We start from the raw sequence: 21728 nt of genomic DNA, 5'->3' as shown, positions 1-21728 counted from the left end.
TGGTCATTTGCCAAGTTTTACATGGACCATAGTGGTTGGCAGGCTATCACAGAACCTGTGACTTACACAATCCATGTACATGGTAACAGCCAGGACTGCTTCTGGTAATACACTAGAGGAACTGAGGAACAGCCAGAATAAAGAAGAAAGAAAACAAGTAATTATTTAAAAATGATTCATCCATCAAACCAATCAAATTTGTTCCCAAAAGACACTTACAAAAAGAACAATTACAAAATGTTATTGAGGGGATATTTAACGAAGAGGAGGACACACTCAAGTAGTCACCAGTGAGTTTCCCTCTAAACGTTTCAGCCCTGCAAGGAGCAGCACTGCAGAACTTGCAAGAAGCAGAACTGGCAAAGTGCTTGGGATGCATTTGCATTGGTCAATTCAAAATAACGTACTAGTTGTTTGTTTGAAAATGACTGAATGTTTTACATGCAGTCCCCAGATGTAAACATGACATTGGAGTAAAAGGAATCTAAATAAACACATTTGGAGCTGCCTAAAACAACAGAACATTTTGGCTCTTATGATATCATTCATCCCCAAAAACAGTTAAAACAATGATGGGAAAATATTGCTTTTCCAATCCAAGCCTTTATGGTAACAATTTAAATTAAGTGTTTCTAATTACTGTGTATAGTAGTTACTTAATAAATGCATGTGTACTGTGTACAACATTATTATGCATAGTTACAATGTACTTAATGTGTAAAACTTTTTACATGATTGTGACAGAAAGATAATGAGTTCTGGTGATAAATCTCCCTCCCGACCAGTAAGGATGCTAAAGAACGGGAGGAGAAGTATCTGGAAGGGCTGGCCTGACAGTTCGTTTCTGGGATCAGGAAGTCGTCAGCCTGGAAAGAAGCGAGACTCTGTTGTAAGACCATATTGACCTGAAAGGTAAACGAGGGGCAGCTGCAAGTAATAAAGCAGCTGCAACCGTTTACCTGGATGTCATGTGGGATTACATATAGGGGCCAGGGTAACGTTGATCTTTTCCTTCGTTTGGGTAAAAGCTTGGAGAGAGAAAGACAGAGAGAGAAGGTCTCATTATTAAAAGAAAAGACGTGTTACGTGTTTTGTGTTGTGCATTGTCTGTGTTGTAATTGTCCGTGTTTTGCACCACCAGACAGTTAAGGCACAAATCCGGATCACCACTCCACTACCGTCACGAAATACCCGTGTTTGCGCTCACCCCCAGTACATCTGCACTCACCCAGGACTGGTGACCGTGTGTTTGTTTTTGTTCGGGACTGTGCCCTGTTTTCGTTATCCCCGCGCTTTACACATTGTTGTGTATAGCTGGGGATTTATTATTTTATGGTCAAAAGACCTGGATTACAAATAAAAGCACTTTTTCACTGGATACCGTTGTCTGCCTGTCACTCCTGCATCGCATCACTGCTACACCTGTTCCCCTTCACCAGCCACTTTGCCACAACGATATATGTAAGTACACAATTGTACCAAAAAAAAAGATTAGGGCCTCATTTACAAAGTGTTTACCGTACGCAAAACATGATTAGCATGCGCAGTTCTGTCCCGATCCTATTTGATATTCCCATTTCCATGTGGAAAACAAGGATAAGCTGCCATACATTCATGAGCTATTCACAAATGTCTGACAAGGATTTTGCGCAGGCAAAAATGACAAAAATGGCCCAAAAATTCAGCCGACTGAATGCTGCTGCATATTTGAAATGGCAGATATTTAAGGTCCTGTATTAATGCGACTGTGACAGGGATGGCTACACGGTGACGTCAGGCCAGATGCAAGAACAAAATACAAAGGCAAAAAAAATAAAAGGTTTGAACAAAAACAAACACACAGAGCTAAATTAATATTTTAAACAGAACAAAATCATAAACACCAAACAATACAAGTCAGGCTGTGCAATCACCTTCACCTTCTTTTATTTAGTTTACTTTCAGATTCTCTCCACCAGCTCTTTCTCGCTCCAAAACACTCCACATGGAACATGGAGAGCTGCAGGCTTTTATACTATGGCAGAGGGGTTAACTAGCTATTACTTATCCTATTATCCCTCTGCCACAATCTGCACGAATTTACTACACGTGACTGCTGGCTAATCTAACAATCACTAACCAACAGTCATGGGTTCCCACAAAGAACAAACACAAAATCCCAAACATAACAAACATACGGCTTTGCCGTAATTTTTATAAATACAATAAATAAATCATAATGCCAAAACAAATACAAAATAATACAAACGATACACAGGGGTGGAGAGGTTACCCTGTTCTAAAATACACAATACAAAATAAAAACAAAACAATCATTTATTAGTGGCAGGTGTTTGCCCTGCCCCCTTTTCATGTACAGGGCTCCTGGCCCTGTTACAGTGACACTGTGATTTATTATGGGCTAATTGTAAGCAGACTAAGATAAAAAGAGTGCATGCTGAAATAGTTTAGTTTCCAATTAAAATAATATTTTATTATCTACGCGCCCTAAACCAATCTGAAGCCTACCATGCATCAGCAAAAAAGATTAATTAAACTCTTTCAGCTGTTGTCAATAGAATAAATACTGTGCACAACTTCAGACATGTTGCCATCCCACAATTTGTATGCTAATTGGAATTTTATCAACCAGTATTTTTGCTTCTAATTAGTTATTAAATAGGGCGTGACACTTTGGGAAATACCATGCATAGTCATCTCAATTTTAATCCCGCAATTCTGGCCAAATTACCTCATTTTAGTAAATGAGGCCCTCAGGGTTAAGAATAGAGTTAGGGAGGGCTATGATAAGGGTTAGGGTGGGTTAGAGGGCTTAGGGTTAGGGTTAGAGTTAGGGAGGGTTAAGGTTAGGGATAGAGTTAGGGAGGGTTATTGTTAGGATTAGGAATAGAATTAGGGAAGGTTATGGTTAAGGTTAGGGTTAGAGATAGGAAGGGTTAGGGTTAGCATTAGAGTTAGGGACAGAGTTAGTGTGGCAGGGTGGAAGTCCTGCCGGTGTAATGTGTGGGGTGTGTGTGTGGGGATATTGGGTTGGCAGGGAGGGGTTTAAATTCCTCCCTGCCAGAACACACGTGGGAATGTCGCTGGGGCTATAATGGAATAATTAATGATTAAGCTCCAGCCATAGGTGTATAAAAGGGGAACAATCTGTTAATGCTGGTGTTAAGGTTGGTGAAGATGTTATGAGATGTGTGCTGTGCTGTGCTGCGCTGTGCTGTACTGTGCTGTGTTTTTTGTGTGTCAAAATAAAAGCTTGTTTGTTTGTTAGTGTGTGTGTTTGTTATAAGCGTGTCTGAGTCTCTCTCTCCCTGATAGTAACAAGCCTTGCCAGTGACACTTCCCTGTCACAGTTCGGTTTAGAGTTAGGGACAGTGTTAGGATTAGGGTTGTATTGTCCAAAAAATGTCACACATTAGATGCATTGCAACTATGCATAATAGCATTGTAATTATGTGTAAATATGCATGCATTTACTAAATAACTGCTATGTAAATACACAGTAATTAGACATTGTACAAGAAAGAGATTGTTGAGATTGTTACAACAATGTTTTAATTGTTTAATTGGTCCAATTTATCCTGCATCCAGTTCCTAAAGTAGGTAATTATTTAATTTTACCGATTACATGACCTCCTCAGACTGGGATGCCGAGCCAAAACCGAATTCTTGTTTTGTGACTTATATTTGTTTCTAACAACAAAGCTTGATGTTGTCCTGAGGCATATAAAAATAAATGCCTGTGTTCAACGGTTGCAGTATAGTAGGATTGTTAACAAACTTTAGAGAAAAATGGCTTTTGAAACTTTACACCAAAATTAAATATCACGCAGCCCTGTGCTATGTACATTTGTTAAATGGAAAGTAAGTGTAGTCATTTTCAGGCATTTCATGTCTTTTAATCGATTGGATTGCTTTATTACAGAACTGTCTCCTTTAGCTCTTCAAAACTGGTTTGAACAGAGGTTATGCGAAATACAAAGCTTTCCACGAAACCCATAGACTATGTAAGGTCTCATGCGTAGCACCTTCTTGTTCCGATTAGGGCTAAGATGTTTTCAATAACTCTGAAATTAAAAACACAACCTTCTCTTCTGCCGAGATCCATATGTTGCCCCTATACATTGTTTGACTGAAGCCAGAAGAAGTAGCGCAGGGGTTTCAAAGAAGACCATCCTTTCTAAAAAGTGGCCTCCTCCAAAGGTAATGTCTCCCAGTTTAGATTCCATTGTGCAGACACCTCACCATTTCCACACTGAATAATCTTCACGTATTGTATTCTAAAACAAGTCACCTATTTGCAAAGTGCGGTAATGCACAAATCTGCAAGGCTGCATCATTAGTGTCTCACGAAAGACACTTTCCGGCTTCCCTGTGCTGTCAGGTAAAGCATCATCCTACGTAACTAGGCTACTTATATTTACATTTTGTTTTCAAAGACTTCCTGAAGTGACATGCTTGACAGTAGAAAGGTCAGACTCTGTTGTTCAAATTAGTCTATGGTTATTCGAAGGTTGGAGGTCAGTGTAATAAATTTGCGGCAACTGACATGTAGAAAGAATTTCCAACAATATGTTTTTCTTGGAAACAAATGACATCCATGTGACACTGGGGGATAATAAAGCAGTTACATATCCACAGCATATTCTCCAAACACTTAAACAACGTTAATTTCTATTACATCAAAAGGAAAACGAGATTTTTAGAAAAACAATGCCACAGACTTTGTATAAAACAGCCCCTGCATGGAAACCGCCATGCTTGTTACAGTATGCTCTGTTAACCAGTGGTCTCTGCATGCCCTTTGTGCAATCTTTGAAGGCTCTGCCTATTACTGCATACTTTGATCCACTTGTTTTAATATTTGCTACATGAATTATGTATAATTTGTGAAAGAACTGCAATGAATCTACCTGGAGCAGGGTCAGAAGTAATTTTACTTGTGGCAAGGATATGACTCACTTTTGATTGAAACATAAATAAAAAATACGTACATCGAGAATTTGTTTGAAATATTTAAAGGCTGCAATCATTAATCCAAATGTAACCACAATTCTAAATGAATAATAATAATAAAAAAACCTATTAAAACAGCATTAAAATAATTACCTCATTTCTTTTTTTTTTAATGGAATGAAGCACAATATCAAAGACAGCTGTGCAGATGGTATAGATTTAAGCTATGTAGAATGCAATTCCATTTCCCATATGAGAAAAAAGAGTATTCTACAGTTATGCAGAGAACATTATATTACAGTTCCTTTTCAACACATTTCTTCATAGATGTATTGGATAAAAATGCATCACCAGTGCATGTATTCATCTGTGGGCAGTATGCAGAAACTATGGATTGAGATATCAATATTTCTACCATGTGAGCTTCACTTGAGGTTTCCTGCATATCATTTTTAAATTTTATATTAAATTCAACTTTATTTTTCATCACATGGCTTGTTCAATTGAGCTGCTGGTAAAGCACCTTGATATTATATTACAGAGGTTTCACAGCAATTAAACTTGAGTAATATACAGGCAAAGCTGCTGTTTATTTTGGCTTGTGTTTGACTTGAAATTTAGAGTGCTCTGCTTACCGACAATGCTGGTGTTTTCATGCCAATATTTTACAAATATATTATTATTCAAAACCATTTTAACATTTTAAATTATTTTTATTTTTTTTATAAATTTAGTGGGCCCAACTATTATTTTTCTCCCAGTTAGGAATGCCCAATCACTTTTCCCCTCCCCACACGGCTCTGAAGACCCGAAGGCTCAGTGGGCATCCTCCAATCCCAGGAGTGAGGCAGCTTCCTTTTTAACCCAGAAACTTGAAAGCAAATAACTCACATCACAGCCAATGTGACGCTCCCTTCAGAGTCCCCAGCGAATATCAGCCTACTTCTCACAGCCAGTACATGGACCTATCTCTCTCTCTCTCTCTCTCTCTCTCTCTCTCTCTCTCTCTCTCTCTCTCTCTCTCTCTCTCTCTCTATATATATATATATATATATATATATATATATATATATATATTCGCAGATATCTTTTTTTTTTTACAATAAATAACACACTTTTTTTTTTTTAATATATAAAATAAAATCAACCAATAGAAGATCTGCATCATAAGTGAGCTGAGGCAGGACATATCAGTTGAAGATATTTGCCTCGGCTGATGGTCTTGAGCAAGTTTAACCAATGGGAGAGTGTGGCAAAGTGTCCGCCCCTGTGTGTATTTTGTGTTGTGTGTTAATGTTAGTGTATAGTCATTGGTATACGGGATGTAAATGGGTCTGTGTAACACAAATGTTTAAAATGTGTATTTGTATTTAGGCATGAGGATTGCACAGCACTTCACATGCAAGTAAAAAGTAATAATATGTGAGCACAGGGAATTGCACTTTATTAATTCACATGCAGTTGTACCACGTCTCCAATTGAATGATTGATTAGCAATCGAGTCACGGTACAACTGCACAAAAACAACATGTTTTCACCCACTCAGGGTTGTGTGTTTGATGAGTGGAGAACGAGATTGGAGACGGAGGTAATACGAATAATAATAATAATAGTAGTAGTAGTCGTAGTAGTAAAATATCTGCTCACCGTGTTTTGTTTAGTCCGTTTTGTTTGTCTGTTTATTTTGGCAAATGTGCCGTGTCCTGTTTTTGTTTGTTGCAACCGTTTATTTTCTGTCTGTCTGTTCATTCATTAAATGCTGAGCGAGCCCATTCGCTCAGCTCCACCAAACTCCACCTCTCTTGTTGTTTATTTCCTGTTTCTGGTCTGACGTCACCCACTCCGGCCATCTTTGTGACAGAGAGTAAAAGATCTGTTCTGGTTTTGCAGCTGTCCAATCATGAGTGAGCAGAGTTGGGACATAAATATATTAAGCCCTAAGCAGTGTAACAATAGATTCATTTTGCACGGTATTGCTTATTATAGAGCGTTATTGAGAATTATATGTTTACTTTTTACAAATAATAATACAAAAATGTCATCAGACAACGGGGGCATAGTAATTGATTTGGTTATGAATCAATTTTCAGGAAGAACTTTTTTGAAGATTTTATTAAAAAAAGAGGTATATACTGCAAATACCCGAATTGACACAGGAAAGGAAGGGATCTACTCTCCACCTCCTTCATTAACATTATTAAAGGTATCCCAGGCTTACCACTAGCTGTCAATTAAAATAATAATACTGCTGGAGCTGTATTTTCTTCAGTACAGAAAAGGTGATATGGAACAGCACTGGCTATAGCAATCTAGGATAGCTAACGAAGTCAGCACAAAAACATGAGGGTTCAGATGTATAAGCAGATGTGTAGGGATACAATACATCACAATGAGTGGCAACAACTGGCTTTCAGAGGGCACGATGAAGACACCAATTCAACAAATAGAGATAATTATGTGGAATGAATTTTTCTCATACTTTCTATGACAGCATGTTAAGCAATCACTTGTCAACAGCCACAGTATTCTCGGGTACCTCTTACAAGATTCAGAACGACTTCATATCTTCGTGTCTCAGGTTTTGCTAGATGCAATAAAGGAGAAGTACAGGAAGCCAGGTACGTAGCTGTGATGGGAAATGCAGCTCAGCTGTCTTGTGTTTTCAGGTATGTGCTGACAGTGGCCCGAATGAACTGTTGCTCTGTGAACATTTATTACATACCCAAAAAAAAATGGATTAAATGGACAGATTAAATTCTAAGTGAGTGACAGCCCTAATATATATATATATATATATATATATATATATATATATATATATATATATATATATATATATACCAATTCTCTCATATTACTGAATTACAAACGGTACATTGAAATTTCCTTCTGTTTAATTTTTTTTTTTTTTAAAACACCGAAACTCAAAATCAATTATTGTAATATTATTAAGAAAAATAAAAAAATGAAATATCTTGCTTGCATAAGTATTCAACCACCACACATTAATATTTGGTAGAGCCACCTTTCACTGCAATAACAGCTATAAGTCTTTTGGGGTAAGTATGTACCAACTTTGCACACAGTGTCGGTGTGATTTTGGCCCATTCTTCTGGGCAGATTTGCTCCAGGTTGTTTAGGTTGGTTGGACGACGCTTGTGGACCGCAATTTTCAAATAGTGCCACAGATTATCAATGGGATTGAGATCAGGACTTTGACTGGGCCGCTGTAGGACATTCGCCTTTTTGTTCTTGAGCCACTCCAATGTTGCTTTGGCCTTGTGCTTGGGATCATTGTCCTGCTGAAAGGTGAATTTCCTCCCAAGCTTCAGTTTTTTAGTGGACTGAAGCAGATTCTCTTGCAGTATTTTCCTATATTTTGCTCCATCCATTCTTCCTTCAGTTGTAACAAGATGCTCAGTCCCTGCTGATGAGAAGCATCCCCACAGCATGATGCTGCCACCACCATAATTCACTGTAGGGATCGTGTGTCTTGAGGCTTGGGCAGTGTTAGGTTTGTGCCACACATAGCGCTTTGATTTCTGGTCAAAAAGCTCTATCTTGGTCTCATCTGACCACAAAATCTTTTCCCACATCGCAGCTGGGACACTCTCGTGCTTTCTGGCAAACTCCAGACGTGCATTCAGGCTTCCCACCCTCCCATACAGGCCAGTGTTATGCTGAGCTCTTGATATGGTTGACTGGTGCACCATTACTCCACTCCCAGAAACTGAACTCTGTAGCTCCTTCAAAGTGATTGTTGGCCTCTCTGTGGCTTCTCTCACAAGTCTCCTTCTCGTTTGAGCTTGGTGAGTTTTGAGGGATGGCCTTTTCTTGGCAGTGCCTGGGTGGTGCGATGCAGCTTCCACTTCCTGATTATTGATCCAGCAGTGCTCACTGGGATATCCAAACACTTGGATATTACTTTGTACCCTTTCCCTAATCTATGCATTTGTATTACTTTATCTCTAACTTCTGTAGAATGCTCTTTGGTCTTAATTTTCCTTCAGATTCACAACCTTACCAATGATCCTTCAACAGTGGGGTTTTTATCCAGAAAATGTGACAGCAACTTTAATGGTTCACAGGTGGAGGCCAATGGTAAGGTAATTGCATCCTCGTTTGGGCAATTTCTTTCATCGGTGCAAACTGGGAACTTCCACAGCACAGGGGTTGAATACTTATGCAAGCAAGATATTTCAGTTTTTTATTTTTCTTAAAAATATTTCTCAACATAAAACCAATGTCACCTTACAATAATTGATTCTGAGTTTCAGTGTTTAAAAATAAAATATCAAACAGAACGAAATTTCAATGTACCATTTGTAATTCAGTAATATGAGAGAATTGGTCAGGGGTCTGAATACTTTTGCAAGCCACTGTGTGTGTGTATATATACTATATTATATATATATATAATTATCTCTATTTGTTGAATATATGGTCTGGCGAGTCTAGTTTTGCCCGGGCCAATCTAGTTTCACTAAGGGCTTCTGAGAGAATCCCGAAATTACCACTTTTTTCAGCACTAGCCCTAGTCCAATCTGGTGAATCTAGATTGGCCCAGAACTTGAAAAAGATGACTGGCCAAAACAAACGACAGTGTGCCTGGTTTTCAGCGGCAGTGCTGAAAAGGCAGGACACCAGGTCTGGTTTTAAAAGCGGTTAAAACCATTATTTTTATTAGCTCTCTTGTCTAAAATATCCAGTCAAAAAGTCTCACTCCTCCATATGTGCAGGCAAACTCGCCACACACACACAAAAAAGACAGAGAAATACTATGTTAATTGTTCATGTTCAAATCTTCTTTTGTTTCGTCTACATTAAAAGATAATTAATATTAATAGTTCCTGTTCTAATGGGCAATAATGCCCCTGTTACATTTCATGTATTTATTTGTTACTTCTATGTTTTATTTTTATAATTGTACACTTTGATTTGATTAGTTCGCTTTATTATATGTATATATTATTGACTAGCACTTTGTAATTGATTTATCACTTTCTAGTAGCTTCTCCACTCAGTCCCCTTGTAATGCTTATTGGGTACCGACTAATTGAATTATTGACAGTTTTACGCACATGCCTATAAACTGTCCACATCGCTTGTAAAAGGGATGGCCATCCTGGGGGTTTGTGTTTGTCTGTTCATTGTTCATGGTTTTGTTTGTGCAGGAGAGGGAACACAAATGTAATGTTTGGAACGGAGAGCAACAAGAATGTACAACAAGCCTGACTTTCCTGATGAGGTATTCGGCTGGCGTACAGTCAGGGCCTGATTAACGCATAGGCAAACTAGGCACCTGCCTAGGAACCAAAGTCATGGGGGGGCCCAAAACGATTTTTTTTTTTTGGGGGGGGGGGGGGGGTATTGTTTTTTTTTTTTTAAACAGATAAGAATTGTACGCAAACTAGAAGAATTTCACTCACTGATCTTTCAACTGAGGCAGTGTATCTCACTTGTGTTCAGAAATCAATTGTCTACAGACATTCTGGATCAAATTCTGACTGTCAAGACTGCTGGTAAAAATAGCACTGAAAATTTCAGACCACGTGCTGTTCAAATTGAAATAAAGTGACTATTTGCTTAAGACAAGTAACAAAGCAGTGTAAGTCCAAAGGGTACCCTATACAAAAACAACAGTACCAAAATTTTGAACAAAAAACATGAAAGGTTATATATATATATATATATATATATATATATATATATATATATATATATATATATATGACGAACATTGAAAAAAGTAACAATTTCACAAAATGTTTGTTTTTGTTTGATTTTATTACCTTTAGAATAATCAGACAGGTACATAACTTTTATACAAATCAATTACACACTACTACAAACAAAAAATTAACTAAAAACTATTTTTCATCAATGTTATAACTATTTACACCAGGCGGGGTTTGCAAAACAAACAAAAAAAAGGCATCTATATGATCTGTATGTGTCCATGCTACGGTACTTTTCAAAACAGTCACCTGGGTGTAACCCTGGCTGCCTTGAGCAGGTTTTGTAGAACCATACAATCTCTCTCCTCCCCCCTTTTGTGTTTCTGTCACTGCACACTGCAGTCTTTGGTGCTCTTCGATTCATTTTTGGCAATGAAATGTGGCTTTCCATTCAGCCTTTCTTCTCTGTCTGTTGATGACGGACGACCATGTTTTCTTGAGCTAGGGTTGCGCACATCTCCCACCAGTTGTACCAGTAAGGCTTTCCTGAAGGTTTGATGGTGATCAGGTAGCTGTCCTGATTCCACCTTCACCAAATTGAACAGGACAGCACTGTTCACAATTGCTACTTCCAGCAGCCAAAAGAACATCTTCCTCCTCCACTTCAGAGACTTTCTTGTGAAAGCACAGCTGGCACAGTAGTGATCCGCCTGTTCCACTGCACCCGTCTTGCTGGTGTAATCACAGATAACTGAAGGCTTGTCCATCTCTTTAATTGCTCCTTTCTTGATGGTGCGCTGTACCTTCTCACAGTCACTGCCTTGCAGAATGAGACTGTCTCTTTTTTTTAGTCTGAGCCCTTGCTTCACTGGTACTGGCAATCCTCTTCTGTTGGCCATTACTGTTTCAGTAAGGTGGATTTTTATTTGTAGCAGTTCTATGGCCAGGTCGTAACCTGTGTAAAATCTGTCTGTAAACAAATGAAAGCCATGTCCATTTGTTGTCTGCAGCAACGCTTCACACAGGTGAAGAATAATTCTTGATAAAAATGGCATGTCAGATCTCAGCAGGGAGTCTGTTGTTAGGCTACCAAAGTAAGTAACAATAACAGAGACATAACCAGTTTCACAGTCAAATAAAACAAACACACGCATCCCCTACTTGGTAGGCTTCTGAGGATTGTAGCACTTGAAGATAATCCTTCCTTTGAAGCTAACGGTGCTCTCATCAGTGCAAATGTCTCTACCTGAGATAAATAGCTCACGGCATTTTTGTCTACGTAGCTGACCACATTCCTGACCTTTTGTCCTCTGCTAACAAAAGCAGCCTGAGGCACCTGGATGGGGGAGGGCAAAGGTGCAGCATCCAAAATATCTGCAAGAAATGTGATCTCTTGAACACGTCTTTGAAAAACTGCATTTTATGTCTGTTTTTACATTCAGTCCCATATCCAGCAGAACACTAAAAAATGCCTTCACCTCTGGTAATGTAACATGTTTCCAGGAGTTCCAAATAGAATTATTACACTTGCATATCTATTGGTTTCATTTACAATTTCAATAAACAAAGCGTTCGTGAAAAAAAAAGTTGAAAAAACTCGTCCAGTCCTCAAAGTAGTACTCCCTTGATATCCCTTACTTAGTTGTGTGAAAGCATCTGCACTTATTGATGCGCATTTCCATTCGTCCTCTGGCTGTGAGTCTGGTTCGTGGTCACTTTCCTCAGACTCCTTAGAGTCCTCAGTAAGTGAAATATTTACTTCCTCGTCACTAAATTGATCAAAATCATCATCTATACTGCTTTCGTCTGTAAGTTCTGCCTCATCCATCATCTGTGCAAGTTCTTCAGGCTGCTTTGACTTTCTTTGCCTTCTCTGCACCATTCTCACTCTGTGCGCCTTAGTCTCTGTCTGTTCAATTCGGCTTTGCTCAGGCTGTATATGGTTTATTCGGTTGTCTCCGCCTTCTTTCCGATCAGAGACAATTAGACAATGCCTCATCTCAGCTTTTTCTAGCTTAAAGGCAACACAGCCTGTGTTAGATCATGGTTTTGTGCAATGTCGGAAAAGGTCCAACATAGGACCACAAAGGGTTAACTATCTTTTAATGAAGACGAAACAAAAAAAGATTTGAACATGAACAATTAACATTATTTCTCTGTGTTTTATGTGTGTGGTGAGTTTGCCTGCGTGTTACTGTTTCTCTTGTGTGTGTGTGTGTGTGTGTGTGTGTGTGTGTGGTGAGTTTGTCTGCGCCTATGGAGGAGCAAGACTTTTTGACAGGACTTTTTGGGAGAGAGAGCTAATAAAAAGAGCCGTTTTAAATGTTAACCTATAATGTGGTTCAGGGGGTGGAAGATAGGCTCCTCCTTATCCTTTGATCTAAATCTACTTGCTTTTTAAACCATTAGCCCTAACACTGTACACGTCTGTCTTATGTTTTTTTGTTTTGCAGATTTCAAAACCACCAGCCATTTTTCTTCAGCGAAATAAATAAAACAATCAATAATTTAAGTATGGAGTACTTCCCGCAGATCTCCTCCTCGGATTCGGAGGATTTCGAGGATCAATTTTTGTCTGTCTCGGAACATTCTCCTACAGCTGCAACCCAGGATCTGGTCAGCCCACCTCTTTCCTCTATCAGACGTCTTAATAACATCTGAACAGGTGCCTTCCGGGCAGGACAGCATACCCACCATCCAAGGAGTCAATCCTGGTCGATCAAAACTGCTCCGGGCCCAGAATATACCTCCAGAGCGGCTGTACTTTGAGGAATGGACTCTCAACAAACTCATAAAGACCCTCCTCAAAAACAGCAACGAGATCCCAGCAAGGAGCAATTAGGAATCTCTTTTCATTTTCGATTGTAATTCCATCTCGGCAGAACCCATTTTTCCACCTAAGAAAACTCCCCAGCAGCACTCAGCTGTCCAGTGGCCCAGGTCAGACAGCAGGTGGAATGTCTCAGAGCGAGCTACTGCAGCTGCCAGCATGTCATCAAATTAGCAGGCAGCCGCTCCAGCAAGCGGAGCTCAACAGGAACATTCTCAATGAAATAAAAGCATTTGTGCAACCATTCACAGATACCTTATCATCAGTCAACTCCCAAATCAGCAACTTGGATAAACAGGTGTCCAACATTGAACAAGGAAAGCAAAGTTCCACAGTTACAGTGATTTCCTCCATTCCTGCAATAAACCCAGTCACTTCTGCTCAAGCTGCAGTCACTTCCGGCGTGATACCAACGCCGGTCCATACAGTCGAGTCTCCGATCTACAACCTGGCAACTGCCGCTGCATATGGTCCCGGCCCCTCAGCCACTGCCTGTCATCATTTAATATCCTGGCAGATTCAGCAAAACAACAGAAGGACGTTAACCTGGTTTCACTGTTGATGGCTACATCTGAATTTTTAGACCATAGAGAAGTGAAGATCTTTCAGTCATGCTGAAATCCAGAGACCCCACATTACTAAAGAATATAACTCTGGGAGAATGGCACTAGGAGCTCTTAAAATAAACAAATCCCCTGGGCCGGACGAGATCCTCCCAGTAGTACTCAAAGAAATGAAAGAAGTAATTTACAAACCGCTAACCAAGATCATGCAGCAGTCTCTTGACACAGGGGTGGTACCGACAGACTGGAAAATTGCAAACGTAATACCGATCCACAAAAAGGGAAACAAAACTGAACCAGGTAACTACAGACCAGTAAGCCTGACTTCTATTATATGCAAACTTATGGAAACTATAATAAGATCCAAAATGGAAAATTACCTATATGGTAACAGGGTACTGGGAGACAGTCAACATGGTTTTAGGAAAGGGAGATCGTGCCTAACTAACTTGCTTGATTTTTTTGAGGATGCAACATCGATAATGGATAATTGCAAAGCATATGACATGGTTTATTTAGATTTCCAGAAAGCTTTTGACAAAGTCCCGCACAAAAGATTAATTCTCAAACTGAACGCAGTTGGGATTCAAGGAAACACATGTACATGGATTAGGGAGTGGTTAACATGTAGAAAACAGAAAGTACTGATTAGAGGAAAAACCTCAGAATGGAGTGTGGTAACCAGCGGTGTACCACAGGGATCAGTATTAGGTCCTCTGCTATTCCTAATCTACATTAATGATTTAGATTCTGGTATAGTAAGCAAACTTGTTAAATTTGCAGACGACACAAAAGTAGGAGGAGTGGCAAACACTGTTGCAGCAGCAAAGGTCATTCAAAATGATCTAGACAAGATTCAGAACTGGGCAGACACATGGCAAATGACATTTAATAGAGAAAAGTGTAAGGTACTGCACGCAGGAAATAAAAATGTACATTATAAATATCATATGGGAGATATTGAAATTGGAGAAGGAATCTATGAAAAAGACCTAGGAGTTTTTGTTGACTCAGAAATGTCTTCATCTAGACAATGTGGGGAAGCTATAAAAAAGGCTAACAAGATGCTCGGATACATTGTGAAAAGTGTTGAATTTAAATCAAGGGAAGTAATGTTAAAACTGTACAATGCACTTGTAAGACCTCATCTTGAATATTGTGTGCAGTTCTGGTCACCTCGCTATAAAAAAGATATTGCTGCTCTAGAAAGAGTGCAAAGAAGAGCGACCAGAATTATTCCGGGCTTAAAAGGCATGTCATATGCAGACAGGCTAAAAGAATTGAATCTGTTCAGTCTTGAACAAAGAAGACTACGTGGCGACCTAATTCAAGCATTCAAAATTCTAAAAGGTATTGACAGTGTCGACCCAAGGGACTTTTTCAGCCTGAAAAAAGAAACAAGGACCAGGGGTCACAAATGGAGTTTAGAAAAAGGGGCATTCAGAACAGAAAATAGGAGACACTTTTTTACACAGAGAATTGTGAGGGTCTGGAATCAACTCCCCAGTAATGTTGTTGAAGCTGACACCCTGGGATCCTTCAAGAAGCTGCTTGATGAGATTTTGGGATCAATAAGCTACTAACAACCAAACGAGCAAGATGGGCCGAATGGCCTCCTCTCGTTTGTAAACTTTCTTATGTTCTTATGTTCTCAATGCATATTCCATTTCATCAGAAGCTAGAAACAACATTAAAATGTGGTCTGATCTTATACAACATTGGAACGCCTGTCTATGTTCTATGATGATTTAATTTCAGCACCTGGACTGAAATGGATGCTTCCTTGAAGGGATTTGGTTTTCTAGTGCATGGCCACTAGTAATCAAACCTATCACAGCATTTAAAATCTACAGCTCTTCTCTAAAGTTATCCAATAGTAGCGATAGCATAATACGGGGTCATCTTTGGTCAAAGAAATGAATACTATTCTTTTGCAATAACAAATCTACAGTGCATATTATCAAAAAAGGCTATTCTAGTTCCCCCGTTATTATGCAACTACTGTAGAGTCTAATATTGATTTCAGTATCAAATCGTTTTCTTATCCAAGAGCACGTTTCATCAATTCAGCTGCAATGTTATATTTAGCATTGGCTCATATCTCATCCATCCACATTGGTTTCTGGAGCAGGACTTTTGCTGCAATTCTATACTCCTCATTCATTCAGAATCGGGGCAGCCACAACAAGCAAGAGCAAAGATTAACCAGCATCTAATTAAAAATAAGATATCCGAAGTGGGGACTACCCTTCGCCTTGACTACCAAAGGGTTTCCCCCAAAAAAGTTTTTTTTTTCCTTTCCACTCAACGGATGGTCTTCACATAGTCGGTAGTGAGCCAATTACTAAACTTCTTTGCTCTGTTCATTTTTTTTATGCATAGGTGGTTCTTTTGTTTTTCTGCCCTTGTAAGGATCTTTAGTGGGGAGCCGGAGGTCTATCCTTTTGGGGGGTTAGTGAGTCGCACTTCCCTGACCTTTCTGCAAGCAACACTTCCTTTACATACACAAGGGAGGTTCTCTCAATGAGTCAGAAGGGGACCCCCGCCCAAACCCAACCATTTAGCATCTCATGTGCTATAACTCCCCTCGCAACCCGAGGATCTGAGCTTATTCTAACTAACCTCGCCAATCGTAGGGCAATCGTATCATTTCAGGTTCTCTGGGGGTGCGTCCTCTCCCCAGCTTTGGAAGTCTATAATTCACCTTATCGAATTCCACTTTCTTCCCTCTCTTATATGTTTTCATGACCCCGATAACAGAGGGACCCTTGCATATGTTTTCAGGACCCCAGTAATGGAGGGGCCCTCTCTTATATGTTTTCAGAACCCCAATAATGGAGGGGCTCTCTTTTGTATAGATGTCTTGAGGGTCCTGATAACGGAGTGGCCCTCTCTTATATGTTTTCATGGTCCTGATAACAGAGGGGTCCTCTCTCTCTTATATGTTTTAATGTTTTCAGGATCTCTTCTTTCATAATGTGGGGCAATCTTCTTGTTTCAGGACTTTCTGGGAGAGTGAGCTAATAAAAAGCGTGGTTTTAACCGCTTTTTAAACCAGCCCTGATGTCCTGTCTTTTCAGCACTGCCGCTGGAAACCCAGCACACAGTCATTACATTGTTATCAGACGTGGAGGTGAGGCAGGTACCCTGGCACGCATTTGGAAGCTGTCAGGGGAGTGTAGAAAAGCAAAACTAGACTCCCTCAAATAATTGGCTTAGGCAAAACTACATTGGCCCAGCATCGATGTTGAAGGTTTGAATGAAACTAGATTCTCCCAGCAAAGGTTTTGAAGCATTGGACTAAACTAGACTCACCTGGGCTAGCCTTGAAATTCAGTGAAAACTGTTGAAAAAACGTGTTTAGCCCAGTCATCTTTTTCAACTTCTGGGCCAATCTAGATTGTACTGAAAAAAAGGGGTAACTTCGGGATTCTCCCAGAAGCCCATGGTGAAACTAGATTGGCCCAGGCAAAACTGTACTTGAGAGAGAGAGAGAGAGCGAGAGCGAGAGATTGCCAATTATTTTACCCCCAATTTTCTCCCCAATTCAGAATGTCCAATTATATTTCCTCTCACCTCAGCAATTCCACACACAGCTCAGGAGAACTGAAAGTATAGCAGATGTCCACCGATCGCATGTTCAGGCCAGCTTCCTCTTCTGTATCCAGGAACTGGAGAGCAGATGTAAGCAAGCAAAGGGCAGCCCTGCAGTGTCCATCTAAGCTCACTGGGCACCTGGCCAGTAAGGTCCACTGAGGGGAAACCCGGGAGCGCCAGAGCAGAGCCAGCGTGACTCTCCGAAATCCCTAGCAAAGACCATTGATTTTGCACAGCCAGACGCCCCTGACTATATGACTCACCCAGCACACCACACAGCTGTGCTTTTATTTAGAGTGATTGGAGCTCAATTCTTTTGGAGAAGCAGTTCCTTACCCTGGTACCCAGAGTTCACTAGACAAACATCTCAAAAATATGAGAACTGTTGAAATAGCGTGTATGTTACTTGCTCTATAGGAAAGCTTGTGTTTCTATCACAAGGGGGCTTGCTCCATTTTATCCCTTTTTATTATTTACATGATAAGAGATTTGATCTTTATTCAACCTTGTTTGCATTTTTTCAAACTAAGCTTGGCATGTAATCTGAATTTGATTAATGTTGTACAGAACAATCATTCAGTAAAGCTTAAAGTTTTGAGTAGTTTTTTTAGTTTTGCATGCATTTTCAGGACAAAGTGGAATCTATAAATCTAAGTGACAGGTTGTGGAAATCATGGTTAATAGCTAAACAGTAACATACGGCCAAATCTTTCATTTTGCTTATTCATACACCAGAAAAATGTTATAATATAGCACATGCACAAATGGTTTTATGTTTAAAAAAAGAATAACACCATATGGATACTGTACATATAAAAAAAAATTACAAAGGGCTATTGTACATATATAAAAAAAATCACATATGGGTACTACATATATATATTTTTTGTAAACTTTACGATATTATCTATAAATATAATATTATATATATATAATATTGGTATTATATAATGACGTGTACTGCACATGTAAAACATTTTTCAAATGGGTTCTGTATATATAAAAAAAACATTACATATGGGTAAAAAAAAAAATATAGATAGATAGATAGATAGATAGATAGATAGATAGATAGATAGATACACACACACACACACAACACAACAGCTAATAGCAGATGTCAGGCTTCAAGAGCATGGAAAGCAAAACAGAACAAGTGGGTCTTGAGAGCTGATTTAACACTAGAACCGCCACGATAGTCATTTTGAGGGTTTTCACTTTTAAAATTTTAATTACACTGCGTGTGTTAAAGATCTGCGGTTTTCTGTTCTTCACTTTTCCTAAATACATGTACTGAATACCCTGACGGCGTTTGAAAGTCTGAATCACAAAAATAAAAATTTTATAAGGTCTTCTACCTAGAACCGCCAAAAGTAATAATTTTGACAGCTTGTTATAATACATGCTTTTATTGTTAATGTAACCTACAATGCGCTGTTTTTCATATGTATACAAGCCAGTTTGTTATCTCTACCTCCGCTCTGGAAGTCTGAAGTGGTGTTATCCAAATATCTATTGTAATCCTATGAGTTCCTGTCTACGTGAGCATATATAGTCCATACCTGTCAACATTGAGTTTTCAAAATACGGGAGCTTTTGTAAACTGAAATCTCATACCTGTCAACTTTTGAAAATACAAAACGGAGAGCGGGGGTGGGGGTTGCAGGTGCGGGGCTAAGTATGTGAACTCGCCTCGCACACTGAATCCATGCCTGCCACAGGACTCCCCTGGGTCCTAAACCCGATGGGGATTGCAGTCATCACACACCAGCCATGTATTCTGTAGACATTAAAGGTTTGCAAATCTGTCCCGGGAGATGTCCGGAAGAAGGGTCCAAAATACGGGAGACTCCCGGATGAATACAGAAGAGTTGACACGTCTGCTGTCTTATAATATTACTATTACAAGAATTTTACAAGAAATCTTGATATTTTTGCGTTTTTTAAAAAGTAATTTTCTCCAGTCGTATAACACGTATGGGGCTGCACGTTCATGTACCTTTCTATCCGGATGTATTAAACTTTCTCACAAAGCATGAAACGCAGGAGTGCAAAAATAAAGCAGATATATTTAAAAGCCCCTGGAGCAGTCACATTGACGGTCACACAGAAAACAATTGTATTTTGATTATACAGAACGATATTCTATTTTATTATTTTTATTTACCTGTCCGCAATGTGTTTAGCTGTAATCAGATTAGTCTCTGCTCTCTGCCCGAATGAATGACCTACAGTCTGTTGTTTTCAATCAGCCTTTTGAAGGCCTTCGCCTGCTTGCCAGCTACGCTGCTTTGGTCAGTCGATTAGCATAAATAAATACCGGAGCCCATGGAGTTTTACTACGCAACAAAATATGGAGCTGATGTGTTGGATCAGATGGCACGGGAGTATTCTGTTAAAGCTGGCTCCCAGTGATGGTCTGTTCAGGTGTTTTACAATGTATTGGACCTAGCAGCCATCAACTCCTGGGTATTTTACAAAGAATGCTTGGAGAATAATGTACCAAGGAGGGAATGTATTTTACAGTTAGGACAGGAACTTCGCAAGAAGCATTTGGAACAGAGGGAGACAGCCAAGCACGTACCCATTGTATATTGTGCAATAGTGTTTTCAAGAGTTACATTTCTGTTTCATGCAGCGTGTGTCCTATTTTCCCAGTTTCATTACCTTGATTTTATTTAATGAAATGCATTCAGACTTGAGAACCCTGTTGAGAGCCGCAAGAGACTGCAATGCCAGGTTGGCAAGTGCAATAAAAATAAAACTTCGGACAGCAATGCCCTGTGCAGACAGGTGGCGTGGAGAAGGGCATTATCTGTGTTGATTGTAAACAGCCTTAGACTCAGGTAAAGGAATACCCTTTTTGTTGAAAAAAAGAAAAACGAACGTGAAAGACATCTTACAAAAAAAAAGATTCAAGTAAATAGATGCAACGACTATTATTTGCTAACGACAACTGTGCAGTATTTTTTCATTATGTAACAAAGTCATACATGTCATACAACATTTGGCTACACAAGTCTACAAATAATAATGTACAAGAACTAAACTAAACATTTAATTTACATAATATATATATATTTTCAACTTCCCCGTCTACACCCCCTTGAACTTTTTTCACATTTTGTTGTGTCAGTGCCTCAGAGTTTCATGCATTTAAATAAGGATTTTGTTTCCACTTATCTACACACCATACTCCACACTGTTAAGGGGAAAAAAAGTTTTTATTGAGAAAATTTATATATATATATATATATATATATATATATATATATATATATATATATGGAAATAATAAATCAAAACCAATGGTTGAAGACGTGGTGCACACGGGAAGGCTTCACCTATCTTGATCATTGGACCACTTTCTACAACGAGGACTATCTGTATAGACGGGATGGACTGCATTTAAATAACAAGGGAACTAGTCTACTTGGAGAAAAGATCCTCGAGCAGGTTCGGAAGCATTTAAACTAGAAAGGAAGGGGGGAGAAATCAACGAAAGGAAGGGGGGAGAAATCAACAAAAAAACAGAAGGGAGACCGCATCAAAACAAGAACAACAACTCAGGTAAGACAACCATTAAATGTGTTTATCTAAATGCTAGAAGTATCAGAAACAAAATTCTAGAACTTGAAGCTACTGCACTAACAGGTAACTATGATGTGATAGGTGTTACAGAAACTTGGTTATCTGAGAGTGATGGGGACGAATATAATATTTGTGGGTATACACTGTATAGGAAAGACAGGCAGGACAGAAGAGGAGGAGGGGTAGCGCTATACATAAGAAACAGTCTTGAAGCCCAGGTGTTAAACCTGGACAAAGAAAATAAAACCGAATCAATATGGGTCAGAATAACAGACAAAAATTCAAAAGGCATAATAATAGGAGCATGCTATAGACCGCCAGATTCAGACGGTGAGCACAATAATCTGTTATACAATGACATTAGAAATGTGTGTAGCAAAGGAGAAGCCATACTAATGGGGGATTTCAACTTCCCCCAAATAAAATGGGAAAACCCGGTGGGTAGCGCGAAGGATGAAATAGAAATGGTGGAAATGACAAATGACTGCTTCCTAACACAATTTGTGAAGGCACCCA

Source organism: Polyodon spathula, chromosome 6 (assembly GCF_017654505.1).
Source record: "Polyodon spathula isolate WHYD16114869_AA chromosome 6, ASM1765450v1, whole genome shotgun sequence".
NCBI classification, from domain to species: Eukaryota; Metazoa; Chordata; class Actinopteri; order Acipenseriformes; family Polyodontidae; genus Polyodon; species Polyodon spathula.
This window is presented reverse-complemented; position numbering follows the sequence as displayed.